This window comes from Puma concolor, chromosome C1, assembly GCF_028749965.1.
Source record: "Puma concolor isolate L17-30 chromosome C1, mPumCon1.1.hap2, whole genome shotgun sequence".
In the NCBI taxonomy this organism is placed as follows: domain Eukaryota; kingdom Metazoa; phylum Chordata; class Mammalia; order Carnivora; family Felidae; genus Puma; species Puma concolor.
In genome coordinates this window covers 140,021,231-140,039,564 of record NC_141674.1, presented here as the reverse complement: position 1 = coordinate 140,039,564, position 18,334 = coordinate 140,021,231, and the positions used below count along the sequence as shown (strand labels likewise).

The window sequence follows — 18,334 nt, the reverse complement described above, 5'->3', positions numbered from 1 at the left end:
ATTTTAATTGTTTTCAAACATCAAACATCTTGATAATATACTTACAAGAAATTTCTAGAAATGTGATTGATCCCTGGGTCAAAAAGTACACACATAGGTAAAGCTTTTGTTAGAGTTTCTTCTTCTGTTAGAGTTTATTCCAGGATGATAATACCAAGATGTTGACTAGAACAACTATTGGATCTCTCTCTAAGCATCAGCTCCAGTAGAAATTATAGACAGGAAAAATCAAGAATAAGAAAACTTGAAAACTCCTCAAAAAGGCAAGGTGGTATAGAGTACCGTTTTGAACTTGAAAATGTGCTTGGGCCATGGAACCTGAGGTTCTAGACAAGAGGAGGCTTATAGGCTGTGGGAAGACAAAATAGGAAGTAAACTAATGGAGTTCTGTTTTGGATTCTTTCCTCTCATTGCCTTGAGACAAAAACTGACTGTTCCCATATCTGCAGGGGCTCAGACTACTATAGAAATGCCTTCAGGAGTAAACAGAGTACTTATAAACAGCTGAGAAAACATGAGGGGACATTGGGCAGTCATGTCCCTATTCTTTTGTACCAAATCAGAGAGTTTGTGAAAAACAATCATCAGTTTTGGTTGCTGCTTCTTTCTGGTGGGATGGGGGAATGAGGGGAAATGTTGAAGTACAGACTTCAGGTATCACTTTGTTGATTTGATAAATTATTAATTGTGATTTTATCGGTGGCTTGGGGCTTTCCTACCTACCTCCCATCCTCTGAGCTCACTGAGAATGACATGGACTGAGTGCTGGCCTCTCCCTATATGTAATGCCAGATACAATAGTCAATCCAGAGGGAAATGGTCCTACAAAACCAAATATCAAGGCATTGCAAGGAGCACAACTATTTCCAAAGAAAATAAAATTGGCATAAAGATTCTAAGAAAAGCTACAATGTTAGATCTAATGGCCCAAGATTTAAAAATAGCCTAATAAACATCCCAAAAGACATAAAGGAACATATTAGCAATAGGTAACAAGAATAAGAAAACAAAGAAGCAAGCAGAACTATGAGGTACGAAAACTATAAAATCTGAAACATAGATTTCATAAAAAGTAGAATTAAAATAACAAATGAATTAATGAATTTGAAGACAAGTTTCAGGAAATCTTCAATGCTAAGGAAAAACAAGGAAATAGAAATATAAAAGAAAGACAAAGGGCTTGTCACTACTATCTGAATAACAGAGATGTGGAGAAAAAAATTAGAAATGATGAAGGTAACAAGACAAGAAACCATGGATTTTCAAAGTATTGAAGGAAACATAAAATCTAGAGTTGGATATATAGCTATATAGTCATTAAAATATAAGGTTATGATAATATGTTTTCAAGTATATAAGGCCTCATAAAACAGTTGTTGATTAAATACTCAAATAGAAAGAGAAGCAGGGTGCCTGGATGGCTTAGTCAGTTAGGCGTCCAACTTCAGCTTGGGTCATAGTCTCAGTGTTCCTGAGTTCCAGCCCTGCATCAGCTCTCTGCTGTCAGCACAGAGCCTGCTTCAGATCCTTTGTCCACCTTTCTCACACACATTCTCTCTCTTTCTCAAAAATAAAAATAAAAATAAAAAAAAGAAAGAGAAATGAAGAATGTCTTTAAAAGATGTACAAAGTAATCTATAAGAGAAAGGATTAAAAATCATACAATGATTTCAATAGATGCAGAAAAAGAATTGGACAAAGTACAACCATTCATGACAAAAACTCTCCACAAAGCACGTTTAGAGGGAACATAGCTCAACATAATAAAGGCCATGCATGAAAAACCCACAGCTAACATCATACTCAATGGCAAAAAATGGAGAGCTTTTCCCCTAAGCTCAGGAACAAGACAAGGATGTCCACTCTTATCACTTTTATTCAATATAGTACTGGAAGTTTTAGCCACAGGAATCAGAAAACAAAAAAATAAAAGGCATCCAAATTGGTAAGGAAGAAGTAGAACTTTCACTATTTGCAGATGACATGACATTATATATAGAAAAACTACTAGAACTGATAAGTGAATTCAGTAAGGTCACAGGATACAAAATCAACATACAGAAATCCATTGCATTTCTATACACTAATAATGAAGCAGTAGAAAGAGAAATTAAGAAAACAATCTCATATATAATTACATCAAAAAATAAAAACCCAAGAATAATACTTAACCAAGTAGGTGAAAAATCTGTTCTCTGAGAACTATAAAATATTGATGAAAGAAACTGAAGATGACACAAGCAAATGGAAAGATATTCAATGCTAATGGATCAGAAGGACAAAACTGTTAAATATGTATACTACCAAAAGCAACCTACAGATTTAATGCAACCCCTATCAAAATACCAACAGCATTTCTCACAGAACTAAAACAAACAATCCTAAATTTGTATGGAAGCACAAAAGACCCCAAATAGCCAAAGCAACTTTGAAAAAGAACAAAACTGGGGGCGCCTGGGTGGCTCAGTCGGTTAAGTGTCCAACTTCGGCTCAGGTCATGATTTCATGGTTTGTGGGTTTGAGCCCCGCGTCAGGCTCTGTGGTGACAGCTCAGAGCCTGGAGCCTGCTTCAGATTCTGTGTCTCCTTCTCTCTCTGCTTCTCCCCAGCTCATGCTCTGTCTCTCTCTCTCTCTCAAAAATAAATAAACATTAAATTTTTTTTTTTAAGAGAAAGAACAAAACTGGAGGAATCACAATCCTAGATTTCAAGATATACTACAAAGCTGTAGTAATCAACACAGTGTACTGGCACCAAAACAGACACATAGATCAATGGAACAGAATAGAGAGCCCAGAAATAAAAACAATTATATGGTCAATTAATCTTAGTCAAAGGAGGCAAGAATATGAAATGGGAAAAAGAGGTTCTTCAACAAATAGTGTTGGGAAACTGGACAGCTATGTGCAAAAGAATAAGACTGGACCAATTTCGTACACTATACACAAAAATAAACTCAAAATGGATTAAACACCTAAATGTGATACCTGAAACTACAAAAGTCCTACAAGAGAGGACAGGCAGTAATTTCTCTGACATTGGCCATAGCAACATTTTTCAACGTTTATTTATTTTTGGGACAGAGAGAGACAGAGCATGAATGGGGGAGGGGCAGAGAGAGAGGGAGACACAGAATTGGAAACAGGCTCCAGGCTCTGAGCCATTAGCCCAGAGCCCGACGCGGGGCTCGAACTCGCGGACCGCGAGATCGTGACCTGGCTGAAGTCGGATGCTTAACCGACTGCGCCACCCAGGCGCCCCGCAACATTTTTCTAGATATGTCTCCTATGGCAAGGGTAACAAAAGCAAAAATACGGTATTGCAACTATATCAAAATAAAAAGCTTCTGCACAGTGAAGGAAACAATCAACAAAAGAAAAAGGTAGCCTACCGAATGGAAGAAGATATTTGCATATGACATATCCAATAAAGAATTAGTATCTAAAATATATAAGGAACTGATACAACTCAACACACAAAAAACAAATAATCCAATTGAAAAATGGGCATAACATGATCAGACATATCTCCCAAGAAGACATGTAGATGGCCAACAGACACAGGAAAAGATATTCAATATCTCTAAACATCAGGGAAATGCAAACCAAAACTATAATGAGATATCACCCCACACTTGTTGTGATGGCTAAAATTAAAAAAAACAAGAAACAACAAGTGTTGGTGAGGATATGGAAAAAAAGGAATACTTTTGCACTGTTGGTGGAAATGCAAACTGGGGTGCAACCTCTGTGGAAAACAGTATGAAGATCCCTTAAAAGATTAAAAATAGAATTATATAGCATATCATCCAGTAATTCCACTACTGGGTATTTAGCCTAAGAATATGAAAACACTAATTTGAAAAGACATATGCACTCCTATGCTTAATGCAGCATTATTTACAATAGCTAAGATATGGAAGCAGCCCAAGTGTCTATCGATAGGTTAATGGATAAAGAAAATATGGTGAATACACACAATAGAATATTATTCAATCATAAAAAAGAATGAAGTCTGGGCATTTGCAACAACATAGATGGATCTAAAGAGTATAATGCTAACTGCAGTAAGTCAGTCAAAGACAAATACCATATGATTTCACTCATATGTGCAATTTCAAGAAACAAATAAAAAAAAGAAAGAAACCAAAAAACAGATTCTTAAGTATAGAGAACAAACTGATGGCTACCAGATGGGGAGGTAGGTGGGGTGGATGGGTGAAACAGGTGAAGGGTACACTTATTATTATTATTATTGTATTTAAGAGTACACTTATTGTGATGAGCACTGAGTAATGTACAGAATTGCTGAATTACTATATTGTACACATGAAAACAATATAACACTGTATGTTAACTGTACTGGAATTAAAATTTAAAAATTTTTAAAGGGAAAAAGAGAAAAAAGAACACTACACTTATTAAAAAGATGATGTACAAAGTAATGCTGATAGAGTACCTTGGTAAAGTTTGTTGTCTTTAAAAATAGCAGCAAAGAAAAAAGAGAAAAATTGACTGCAATATTTTGTTGTTTAAAGTAGATAGTAGCAACATGATGCAGTTGGGGAAGGTGAGAGAGACAACAGGATGTCAGAATGTACAAGAATCTTTTTTAGGGAAGATATATAAATACTACACTTTTAAGTAAGAAAAAATTAAAAAGATACACAAAGTGTGTGGAAAAAAACTGAAATAAGATGGTAGAAACACTTAAATGTATAAAAAAATTATGATAACTATTATATTTTTATTGAAAGTTTGTTTTGTTGTTAGTGGGTGTATGAAATTCTTGCTTATAATCTCTACTTCTTCCTTTTGTAAGTAGAAATAACTTTAATTTTTCTTTTAATAATACACGGTTATTATGAAGTTTCAAATTCTGGGGATAAAGTGAGTATCTTCTAGAGTTAACTACCATTTGGTACATACTATAAAGGACATTAGACCAGATGACTGCTGATTTTTTTCCCAACACAAGCCTACCCTGAACTTATATACCTCACATATTTTTTTGGCAGAATATTTACCATTTATATAACCTTGACACATGTAACCAGAGTATGGCAACAACTTTAGTAGGGGATAGAAGGAACTCAATGCAGGGTATCACTAACCAAACTTTCTGTTTGTGGTAGAGTAGAAAACTAATGGACAGTAGGATTAATTTAGGTATGTGGCAATGGGAGTTTAAGTGAAGCAAAACTGGGCAGATCAGAGCCCATTGGTCAGGGTTAAAAACTGAAGCTCTAATCAGTTCAAAAGGGGGGTGACCATTATCATATGGCTCAGTTAGATGTGGAGACTGAGGCTGTCTAGGTGTATCCTACGAAAGTGAGTCTGGACTATGTCTGCAGGTGGGGAGACCGTCAGGTGTCATCAGTACCTTGGGAGAAGACTGAAGAAGGGAGGAAAAAACTGGAATAGATCAAAAAGTATTTAAAGACATAAATAGCATTCATAGAAGTCTCACAAAAATCCTCAGAACCAGATAGGTTTTTTTTTTAAAGATTTTATTTTTAAGTAATCTCTACACTCAACATGGGGCTCAAACTCATAAAGTTGCATGCTCTACCAATGAAGCCAGCCAGGCACTCCATGAGTTTTAACATGAGTTAAACATTATGAGTTTTAACAAACATTAAAGAAACAGTAAATTCATATCTTGTAAAGCTGTTCCAGAAAATAGAAAAAGAGTAAAAGCTGTCCATCTTATTTTATTAGGCTGGTGTCATCTTAATTGCAAAGTCAGACAAGGAAAGTAAAGAGAAAACAATTACAGCACATTTCATTTAGGAATGTAGATTCTAAAATCCTAAATAAAATATTTGCTAACCAAATAAAATAACATTAAAAATAAAACACCATGATCACTAGAAACACAGGGATGGTTTCACATTAGAAATTCTATTCATATAATTCACAACGTTAATATACCAAAGGATAAATGTCATGTGATTGTTTCGAAGATGCATAAAAAGCATTTTATAGGGTTCAATAGCTATTTATGCATACGAAGCTAGAAATAGAAGAACTTTCATAATTTAGTAAAGGTTGTATGTTAAAAACCTTCAGTAAGCATTATACGTCAGTGAGAAGTGAGAAACTAGATGCATCCTCTTTAAGACTGGGCATAAGATAAGGATGCCCACTGTCTCTACTACTGTTTAGTTCCAGAGGAATTGATCAAAGGTATTAGAAAGAAGAAAAAAGTAAAAGTATGAGGATGGGAAGGGTAGAGAGAAAACTATCACTTTTGGAACTGATATATGATCATTTTTCTAGACAACAGAACAATCTATTAAGAATAAGAGAGTTCAGCAATGTTGTTAGAACTTGTATCAATTTTCAAAAAATCAGTAGCATTTCTGTACACAAATGATATACATCCAGAAAATATTTTAATCAAGTTTTAAAATATTGATGTTTACTCAAAGAATATCAAGCACAAGATTAAAAAGTTGAAAAAAATGGGATGCAGATATTTTTTAATATTTAAAACTAATAGGAAATGAATACCTAGAATACCTATGACAAACTCTTAAAGAACATTAGTCAAAAGAACCCATATGAAAAATAAAGAGTGTGAACAAACAATTTCAGAAAAGGGAAGCCAAAAGGCCAATAAAAATATGAAGCAGTACTCAAACTCATTATTGATAAGAGGAATTAAAATTAAAATAATAAGCTATAAAATTATGCACATAATATTAGCACAAAATATTAGCAAGCTAGATAATGTCAAGGTTGGCAGGACTGACTGAGAAGGTTACTGCTGGTGAAAGTGTGGACCAAAGTATTTTATTTGGTAGAGCAACTGGCAGAACTTGGTCAAGTTAAGTATAAACATGTATCCTATTACCCAGCAATTGTGCTCCTGCATATATATCCCAAAGAAATCCTTGCAAAGTCCACGATAAAGCAAGTGTGATAATGTTCATTATAGCAGTGTTTGTTGTGACAAAAGTCTGGATGGCAATCACTGGGAAATACAAGTACTTAAAACACGGTAGCTACAAACGATGGAATACTATGCAGCAGTTAGAAGCGATGTAAACATGACAATATAAGTAAATGATAAACACTTAAGGTTAATTAAAATAAAATAGTAGGAAGAAAATGAAATACATAGCACAATACCATCTATGCATAATAAAATTTCATACACATAAAATGGGGCAGGGGGCAGGGTAGAGATATAATTAACCCAAGCCCAACCATGAGATAACTGCTGAAGCTGAGAGATGGGCCCATGAAGATTCATAACATATTCTCTTTTTTTTTAATTTATTTTAAATTTTCTATTTAAAATATTTAAAAATACATGTATATAAAAGCAATGCCTTATGAAAATACATATAAACAAAAGAGAATGGTGCAGTAGTTATTATAATGACTGTCAGAATGGTTTCCTATGGGTCAAGGTCAGAAGCATGGGACTAGAAATGAAAATAAAAGAATATGTATAAACAAATAAAATAAGGGCTTTGCATGGACCAATGATGACAGCGTGCAATGAACTGAGGAGCATGTTTAGCTCTATTCTTATGCAAAAGTTCCTTTAAAAAAAAAAAAAAAGACTATTTTTTTCTTTAATTGAGAGGATCTGGTTTAAGACTGTGGAGATGGAGGAACTATAAAAATAATTGTCTAATATTTATAATTCAGAAAACAATTGAATAGCTGTTCCAAGGAACCAACTCACCATATGTTAACTATAGAAATGAATTAGAAGTAAGTAATGTCATTTATATTTTCAAGATAAGTCATTTCTGATAATAATATTCATCACAAAAAACTAGCAAAATCAATAAGCTGCTACCCGCAAATTAAGGGGAAAAAATAGACTCTAAAGTAGTTGTACTCTAAAAGAATAAAGAAAAACAGAACAAAGGGAAAAAATTTCCACAGCAGAGGCTGTAAACTGTTTTATTTCATTCACACATTTGGCAAAGGAGATTTTTTTCACAGGCAAAATTTTGTGCTGATATTTAAAAATTAGGACTTTTCAAAATCCATATTTATTTCTTCTGAATATACAATAAAATTAGATTTTACAGTCTCTTATTTCCACTTAGAGGGGATTCTAGAGCTGAACAAAAATGTCCTATTTACTGGTCACATAGTCTCTAAGGTTACATGGTAACTGCCAGGCATGAAACATTATTTAAAATACTTTTTTCTTTTCTAACATTTTGTGCGCCTCATATCTCACTGAAAACTGTACCAAAATATATTCAGAAATATACTTAATAATGTGAACATGTAAGCAGTCATGGGAGGCATGGACAGAACATGCTAACTGAAAGGATATGGTAGGTAAAGAAAAATCTTTGGGGACTCAAGAAATAGTGAAAAGAGATTTGGTATTCAGAGGTAACACTCTGAGTATATGAAAGTATGACAGAGTTTTTTGGAGTGGTTAAAGAACATGTTCCTAATGTAGTTAAAGAACTGATTAATGAATATGGTATTGAGAAGAAAGTGCAGTGAATAGTAGTTTTTGTTTAATCTTCCAAATTAAACACTACTGAGTTGAGCCCACAGATTTAATGGAAGCTACTTCATTTCTTCTCCATTCTTCTTAATTGGTTTGCACACTTCCATAATAATATATCAATTTTATCCACTTCCTATTATAAATGACATATGACACTTCCTGTTATGATAGTGTTAGGGCATAACACCTTGTGTCTGAATATGAATGAATATAGTTTTGAAGTCGCTTAGATAGGGCTAGTGATAAAACAAGTTTAGCAAGTCAAAGTACAGTCTGAAACCCTAACCATTTAAATGAGATGATTTATGAGGTTGTATCTATTACTTACCTTGAGTATCTATATTTTAAAGATCTTGTCTGTAAACCATATAACCTTCAATATCTACTTCCCATATGCAGAAACTGGCATCCTCAATAAGCATCTAAAAAAGAAACAAAGGAAAATATCATGAATTTGTGGTTATAAATATTGTTTATTTTAAACATATAAGTGGACGTAAAAATTATTCTTTATGATTTTATTAAGTTTGGACAAGGGGAGGCATATCTCATAGGACATATTTTATATAAATAAACACCAGTAATAATGAGATTTTTCCATTTAGAAGAATCAGAAAGTTTTGTGGAACATATATTTTGATTTATGCCAGAAAATTTAGTGCTTTCCATTGTCCTAATTTTATCTGGCTACCAAGTTTCTATGAGCATTTTTAAGAAATATAATTTTAAATACATTGATTCTGAGGTTCTACATGAACATAGCCCTACCCCAGGAAATATTTTCCTTGCTCAAATGGATCACAAAAATATATTCTTGATTATATCTGAGTTGCTTATAAATGCCAAAATCAAAGAGATCAACTAGTTAAATATCATCCTCATAAAAAAGGTCAATATTACTTAAACTGCCCAATCAGTACTTTATAAACACCAACCTAAGGAAGCTTTCAGAGATCTTTTAAGAGAAATTGCCACTAATTGAGAATTAGGGTTATCTAAACAAAATGTTCTTTCCTAAAAGAATATGATTTTGGAATGAAACTGGACCACTTTCTTACATGATACACAAAAATAAATTCAGAATGGATGAAAGACCTGAATTTGAGACAGGAAACCACCAAATCCTAGAGAACATAGGCAGAAACCTCTTTGACTTTAGCCATAGCAACTTCTTACCAGAAATGTCTTCAGAGGCAAGGGACACAAAAGCAAAAATGAACTATTGGGACCTCATCAAGATAAAACACTTCTCAGGGAGCCTCGTGGCTCAGGGGCTGAGCATCTGACTCTTGATTTTGGTTCAGGTCATGATCTCACAATTCGTGAGATCAAGCCCCACACTGAGCTGCCAGCATAGAACCTGCTTGGGATTCTCTCTCTCTGGCCCTCTCCCATCCTCTCTCTCTCTTTCTCTTTCTCAAAAATAAATAAATAAACATTTTTTTAAAGAAGATAAAAAGCTTCTGCACAGTGAAGGAAACAATCAGTAAAACTAAAAGACAGCCTACAGAATGGAAGATATTTCCAAATGACATATCTGATAAAGGGTTAGTATCCAAAATGTATAAAGAACTTATTAAACTAAACACTCACAAAACAAATAATCCAGCGAAGAAATGGGCAGAGGAGATGAATCAATACTTTTGAAGACATCCATATGGCTAACAGACAAATGAACAGATGATCAACATCACTCATCCCCAGGGAAATACAAATCAAAACCACAATGAGATACCACCTCACACTAGTCAGAATGGCTAAAATTAACATCACAAGAAACATATGTTGGTGAGGATATGGAGAAAGGGGAACCTTCTTGCACTGTTGGTGGGAAGGCAAACTGGAGCAGCCAGTCTGGAAAACAGTATGGAGTTTCCTCAAAAAGTTAAAAATAGAACTACCTACAATCCAGCAAATGCACTACTAGATATTTATCCAAAAGATACAAAAATACAGATTCATTGGGGTACATTTACCCCGATGTTTATAGCAGCATTATCAACAATAGCCAAGATATGGAAAGAACCAAATGCCTATCGACTGAAGAATGGATAAAGAAGATGTGGTATATGGGGCATCTGAGTGGTCAGGTGATTATCCAACTTTGGCTCAGGTCATGATCTCAAGGTTCATGGGTTCAAACCCTGCATTGGCTTGCTGCTGTCAGCCTGTCAACACAAAGCCTGCCTCGGATCCTCTGTACCCCTTTCTCCCTACACCTCCCTGGCTCATGCTGTCTCTCAAAAAATAAATGCAACATAGGAAAAGAGATGCGTTACATATGTATGTAATGGAATATTACTCAGCCATCAGAAGGAATGAAATCCTGCCATTTGCAATGAAGAGTCTGAGCTACAGTGTACTATGCTAAGCGAAATAAGTCAGGCAGAGAAAGACAAATACCATATGATTTCACTCATGTGGAATTTAAGAAATAAAACAGATGAACATGTAAGAAGAGGGGGAGAAAGAGAGAGGGAAACAAACTATAAGAGACTTTATGATAGAGAACAAAATGAGTGTTGATGGAAGGATGTGGCAGGGAGATGGGCTAAATGGATGATGGGTATTAAGGAGGGAACTTGTTGTGCTGAGCACTGGGTGTTATATGTTAGTGATGAAATTAAATTCTACTCCTGAAAACAATATTACGCTATATGTCAAGTAACTAGAATTTAAATAAAAATTTGAAAAGAACAAAAATAAGTCTTGAGAATGTAATGTACAGCACAGAGAATGTAGTCAATAATATTGTATTAACGTTGTATGGTAACAGATAGTAGCTAGATGTATTGTAGTGATTGCAATGTATACAAATGTGGAATCTCTATGTTGTACACATGAAACTAATGAATTATATGTCAATTATACTTAAATAAAAAATGGCCACACATAAACACACACAGAAGAATCTTATCTCTCTTTGATTTTTTTTAAAAAACAAGCCTAAGACAAGCAGTTAGGGAAACAAGGATTTGAAGGATATAATGCCATACGAATATGTGATTTTGAGTATTATGGATTCCCAAGCCAAACATCGATAGTTTTTGGATTCAATTACATGATCCTTTTGCTCATTGCTGTAGATCTCTTATTAGAGTAGTTTCTTAGTTACAGCTGCACATTAAAAATACTTGAGGGGTGGGTGCTTGGGTGGCTTAGTCAGTTGAACATCTGACTTTGGCTCGGGTCATGGTCTCAGGTCATGATTTCAGGGCTCGTGAGTTTGAGCCCCACGTTGGGCTCTGTGCTGACAGTTCAGAGCCTGGAGCCTTCTTCGGATTCTGTATCTCCCTCTCTATCTGCCCCTCCCCCACTTGTGCTCTGTCTCTCTCTCTCAAAAATAAACATTAAAAAATATTTGGGACACTTTATACTGAGACTTGGTATATTTCTTAGATACTCTTATTTAACTGGTATGGTGTGGTGCTGGGGCCTAGGGTTTCTTTTTTGTTGTTGTTGTTTGTTTGTTTTTAAGTATTAAAAAGGAGAGGCACCTGGGTGGCTCAGTCAGTTGAGCAATGGACTCTTGGTTTTGGCTCAGGTCATAATCTCATGGTTTGTGGGTTCGAGCCCTGTGCTGGACTCTGTATTCTCTTTCTCTTTCCCTGCTCTCTCTTTCTCAAAATTAAAAAAAAAAAAAATTAAAAAGCATTAAGGAAGGGTATCAGTCCTTCCGTGAGTGGGAGGGGGCAAAAGAGAGAGTGAGACACTGAATCAGGGTCCAGGCTCTGAGCTATCAGCACAGAGTCCAACATGGGGCTCAAACTCATGAACTGTGAGATCAGGAGCCGAAGTCTGATGCTTAACTGACTGAACCGCCCAGGCACCCTCTAAGATTATATTTCTAATCTTAAAAGATAATCCTGAGGCATCCTGGATAAGAAATAACTTTAAAATATAAATAGGACTTTAGCAATAAATCAATGTAGATAAGCTAAAATAATGTTTATGGGTAATGTATTTTGTAAGCTGTGCTATCCTCCTAACCTAAGTAAACTGTGTAGGTAATCAACAAAATACTATGGCAAAAAAGAGAAAACTAAATTATATTCTATAATGACAATTTAGCCCCAAACTACATAAATAATTACAAACATGCCCACAATGTCTCAGAATTAAAAATGTTTTGGCCTTAACTTAGCAGTGGGGAATAAACTCTTCTACTATCATTTGCTCTAAGTGCAAAGCAACAAATTCTCAAAGAAAAAGTCTTGAGTCATTTCCTTCAACACACACACTAACATAGCTTACTAAAAATAAGATGAAATAGGCTGTTAACATTTTAGTCTTGAAAATTCTTTTAAAACAAGTCCAGAAATACTTTGTAATAAAAATAATATATTCATATGCACATACTCTGTAGATTCTTTCTGAAAAAGAAAAGTCTAATAAACAGAGGTGAATATCCAAGTCTGTGCTATACATAATAAGGATGATGATCTCAGTAACTGCTAAATCTTTAAAGAAAATTATAATTATTTTCACTTATCTACCTAGTATGGAGGTGCTCCTAATAAAGTATTCTTTCTACATGCATGTGCTGCTAACTACTTCAGGTTTTCCTATTAAGTTCACATCAATCTTCAGTTTATGACTAAAGTTGATTCTTTTCCCAGAACTAGTTCTGCTTAATAGCTAGTAAACAGTCATGGACTTCCTAAACGTCTTCACAAACACAGAGCCACCTCTCAAATCTGCAGGATCGGATGCAAGTTTGCCTCTGGTTTATAGCTATGCAATGAAATTCCAATGTCTTTTGGCAAGACTCATGATCTTTTACTATTTGACCCCAGATGCCTTTTGCTGTTTATCTCTCATCTCTTCATCAACCAAAACTTGGCTCAAATACTGCTTCCTCCTTGAAGGAAATTTCCATCAACCAGACACTAAAAGCTTTCTTTCTTTTTCTGACTTCCAACACTAATTATTGCCAAGTTACTTAGGTAATTAATCAGGTACTCACTTATGGTCCTTTATCTCTATCTTTTATTTTTAAGATTTGGCATGTTTGCTTTATTCCCTCAACTAAATTATAATTTCCCAGCAAGCCCTAGCTTGAAAGCATTTAATAAATATGCGATGATTTTATTTATTGGTCTTCCCATTAACTGAGCATAGCATTTTACAGTGATTGAGTGAAGCACCCAGCTTTTCTCTTTAGTATACTTTACAACCATGAATGATTTAACATTGTAATTTCCCTAAGCTGCAAGAACTTGCCCATCTCTTTTGAGGTTACTGCACCTTACTCTCTTAATGTCTCACGATGTAGGTAATTATAGCAACTGAGAGTAATGGCATAATAATTGCTGTTAATAATAACAACTGAATCAACAAAAAGGAACATTATTTTTTTAATATTTGAAGGGATACATACATCCTGATGCTTATAGCAGAGCTATCAACAATAGCCAAATTATTATGGAAAGAGCCCAAATGTCCACTGACTGATGAATGGATAAAGAAGATGTGGTGTGTATGCATGTAAATATATGTATATATATGTATATATGTATATATACACATATACATATACATATACGTATACATACACACAACGGAATATTACACATCAAAATGAATGAAATCTTGCCATTTGCAATGATGTGGAAGGAGCTAGAAGGTAAGTGACACAAGTCAGTGTCACAAGCTAGAAGGTAAGTGACACAAGTCAGTCAGAGAAAGACAAAATATCATATGATTTCACTCATATGTGGAATTTAAGAAACAAAACAGATGAACATAGAGGAAGGGGGGGAAAAGAGAGGGAGGCAAACCATAAGAGACTCCTAAATATAGAGAACAAACTGAGGGTTGATGGATGGGAGGTGGGCATAGGATGGGCTAAATGGGTGATGAGTATTGAGGAGGGCACTTGTTGGGATGATCACTGGGTGCTGTAAGTGATGAATCACAAAATTCTATCCTGAAAGCAGTATAACACTCTGTGTTAACTAGAATTTAAATAAAAACTTAAAAAAAGAACATTTAAAAAGTAAATTAAATTCTATTTAAATACATGTAACACAGAAGTCCTAGGGAACATGGTTTAGTGTTTCCTTAGAAAAACTACATACTTCAATAAGAACCAATAACTCTATAAATAGCACAATACTCTATATATCACAAAAGAATTCAATGTATACAGATTACTCTTTAAAGACCAAAAATACAAACTTATAGATAATAAACAATAAATGTGTCCAAGATTTTTAAAGTTGCTAACACTTCTTCCTTGCTTTGAAATACAGTAATGAGAGCTAACATTTATTGATTTCTAAATTCTAACCATCATTAATTAATTTAATCTTTACAACAATCCTAAGAAGTACTATTATCATCTATATTGTACGGATAGGGAAATTGAGGAACAGAGAAATTAACTTGTTGAAACTTTCACAGTTAATAACTGTCAGAGCTAGATTTCAAACTCATGCAGTCTACAATTATCTACAGATTTCTTAAAGGCACTATCCATTAAACTAAAATCTCCAGTAGTTCTGGAAGCCTTACTTAATGTATCTGTATATAAATTTCTGCCTTATACCCTCCACCCTTTTCCAAGGTTTTTGAGATTTCCCACTCAAAGGAGAATGCCACGGGGGTCCACTTCAACTCTTCTTCTCACAAAAAGATGATTTCAAAGTCTTCATTTAGTGTTACATACTTTCTATTTCTGTACAATTTACAGAATAAAATCTGTAAAATTTACATAATAAAGCATAATAAATACTAAAGGTTTATGTTAAAAACCCTGTCTTGATTTGAATGTGATGTTCTATGAGTCTAAAGACATTAAGATCCATTAAGTATGGTTCAATAATGGGATATCATATTCATGGATTTAACTCCTTAGAAATTTTTTAATGAAAAACTATACCTTCTTAAAATATTACTGCACTCCCAAATTTGAAATATGGCAGTTTTTACAGGAAGAAAACATGCTTTCCACTTCCCTGAGCTATGGAACTATACCAAAACCTAAACTTTTATAGGTGGTTACTCTCATAGTATTAGCAGTATACAATACTGTAGACCTCAAGATCCCATTTATTCTAACAGGTGACTTAAAAATAATTCTAATTTAGGGGTACCTGGTGGCTAAATCAGTTAAGCGTCCAACTCTTGATTTCAGCTCAGGTCATGATCTCATGGCTCATGAGTTCGAGCCCTACATCAAGCTCTGCACAGGCAGTGCAAAACCTTCTTGGGATTCTCTCCTTCTCTCTCTCTGCCTGTCCCTCATGTGCTCTCTCTCTCTCTCTCTCTCTCTCTCCTTCTTTCTAAAAATAAATAAATAAACTTAAAAAAATTCTAGTTCACAAATTTCATATGTGGCTGAATGGAAACAGATCATAGCAAAAAATTATGGAATAAAATAAAACTTCACAAAGTATTTTATTTCAATAAAAAACAAACATTAAAGTAATTAAAAATATTTTTAAGCCATGTCTGCTTTTTTTTGTTTCCATATTTCTTCAGTATAACAAGAGTTCTAATCATGCAATCAATGGAAGATTTGTTTTCTCAACTGTTCGTCATAGAGCATAATCTTAGCCTGAGAATATTTAAGCATTGCTTAGTACCAGTTAAGTCCATTATTAGGTTTATTCCCGATCACGTATTTAGTGGACCTTGCATAACTTTGATTTATGGTTTTAACACAACCATTCTATTTTTAAGTCAACAACATAAAAGACTCTTATTGGATACACCCCAGTCAGTGTCAAAACAAATAACCATAGGTAATTTGAAATCCTGTCCATTAAATTAGGCCTTGCCTTTAGTCCTCTTGCAACTTGCCCAGATGACCTGGCTTCAGTTAAGAAACTATATTTAGAGTCCAACATAACTGAAGTTCTTTCTATAAAAGTTGATAATAACCAGGCTATCCAAGGTATAAGAGTAAGTAGCATTTCTTTTTCATTAGAGAAAGAAAAGAAACAATCTTTGTTTCTTCCTTTTTTTTTTTTTTTTGCCCCACCAGCATTCTCTAAAATTGTCCATCTGACCTAGACAAGGTATCTCTTCCACTGGAATAAATTGTCAATTTGGTTCTGACAGACCACCTTAATAACATCTATTATTTGGGAAATACCAATTAGTGATATTTGGGTACACTAACATGCCAAACAATTTAAGAGCTGACCTTTTTGGATAGAAAGAATTAAGTACAACATTTTGGCAAATATAGTACCAAGAACATGCATATAAATATTCTGGCAATAACAAATTCATTATGCTGGTTATCCTATTGGGTTGGTTGATAGACAATTAATGAGCTAATAGGGCTGGGACATAGAAAATGGGTTAGCAACCCATTTATTACTCTAATTCTATGTAGCTTCTCCCAACCTCAAAAATAAGGTATTTGAAAAGCACTAAGGATCTCTCAACTTAAGGTTGAGAAAATAAGTATGTTCTAGAGAAAAACAAATGGGGTTTGGTGATTAAAATAATGTAAATATGAAGGTCTATGTTAATAGGTTTATATTCAATAAAACAAAAACATTTTAAAAAATCATTCCACTTATTCTTTCATGCACCAGAACTTTTCAAGGATTTCCTCTATGGCAGTGTTACAGAAATAAATTACAAAGCTATTCCATATACATTTATTATATTTTATAAAGCTATTTTACTTTTAGAAATAATAAATACACTAATGACCTTGCTCTCTGCCTTGCTCTAAATGCTGGTAATGTTAAAAGTTTATGACTAGGATGATACTGATGTTATATATCTTCTCAGGTTCTGCCTTTTGCCTTTCTGACTCCTGACTCAGTAGTCTCTATGAGACATTTCTAGCAATATATCCCTGTTATTTTTTTCACAGCGTCTTTAGAAAGCACTACCACTGACATCACTTCCATTTTCTTTTTAAAAACCTCATGTTCCTCTTTTTCTCATTATAATCATTAACAGCAGTTGCCCACCTTTCCAGAATGCTGGAAATAAAATATTTTTAATGCTAAAAAGTTCTACAGAGGAAACAAAAAAGAAGAGAGAAAAAAGCAACAGTGATAACTCCTGTTGATTTCTTTGTTCAGGATTATGCTAAAAGTGTACGGGCATACACCTCTGAGATATTATGGGTTTGGTTCCAGATCACCACAATAAAACAAATATTACAATAAAGTGAGTCAAATGAACTTTTTGCTTCCCCACTGCATGTAAATGTTATGCTTACACTATACTGTAGTCTATTCAGCGTGCAATAGCATGATGTCTAAACAATGTATATACCTTAATTAAAAAAATACTTTATTGCTAAAAAATGCTATCGTCTGAGCTTTCAGAAAGTCATAATCACTAATCACCATAACAAATTAATAATAATGAAAAACTTTGAAATACTGTAAGAATAACCAAAATGTGATACAAAGACACAAAGTGACTACTGTTAGAAAAATGGCGCCAAAAGACTTGCCCAAAGGAGGGTGGCCACCAACCTTCAAAGTGTAAAAAAATGTAGTATCTGCGAAGCACAATAAAACGAGGTAAGGTGGTAGATGGAATTACGGACAAGAGATGGGGATATCAAAGGGGGAATTTCAACATCAGAGGGTATGCTTAAATTCCTTCTGAAACATGGTAACCTTGATTCCAACTCCATGATTCTATGAATCTATGATTAAAAATCACACGAAATTTTATGAGCAAACAAGAGAATGCTTTGAAAAAAAAAAAAAAAAAAGGCATTCCTAAGTCAAATACCAAAGTTGCACTGCCCCCTTTTGGAGACAGACAACAGAAATTCATAAATATTAACAGGATATTGTTAATATTTTTAAATTCTAAAGCAGTATTATAGATACAGGCATTACTTGTATCAG

General features: G+C 34.1%; 1 protein-coding gene across 9 annotated transcripts in view; it reads right to left on the bottom strand.

The window, feature by feature from the left end:
* MBD5 (methyl-CpG binding domain protein 5) overlaps positions 1 to 18,334 on the bottom strand; it is a 439,324-nt gene that overhangs the window by 263,993 nt on the left and 156,997 nt on the right. For all 9 annotated transcript variants that reach the window (XM_086718522.1, XM_086718528.1, XM_086718521.1 and 6 more), the window contains exon 2: positions 8,824 to 8,917. The gene's annotated coding sequence lies outside the window, so the exon portion shown is untranslated. The remainder of the gene's footprint in view (positions 1 to 8,823; positions 8,918 to 18,334) is intronic.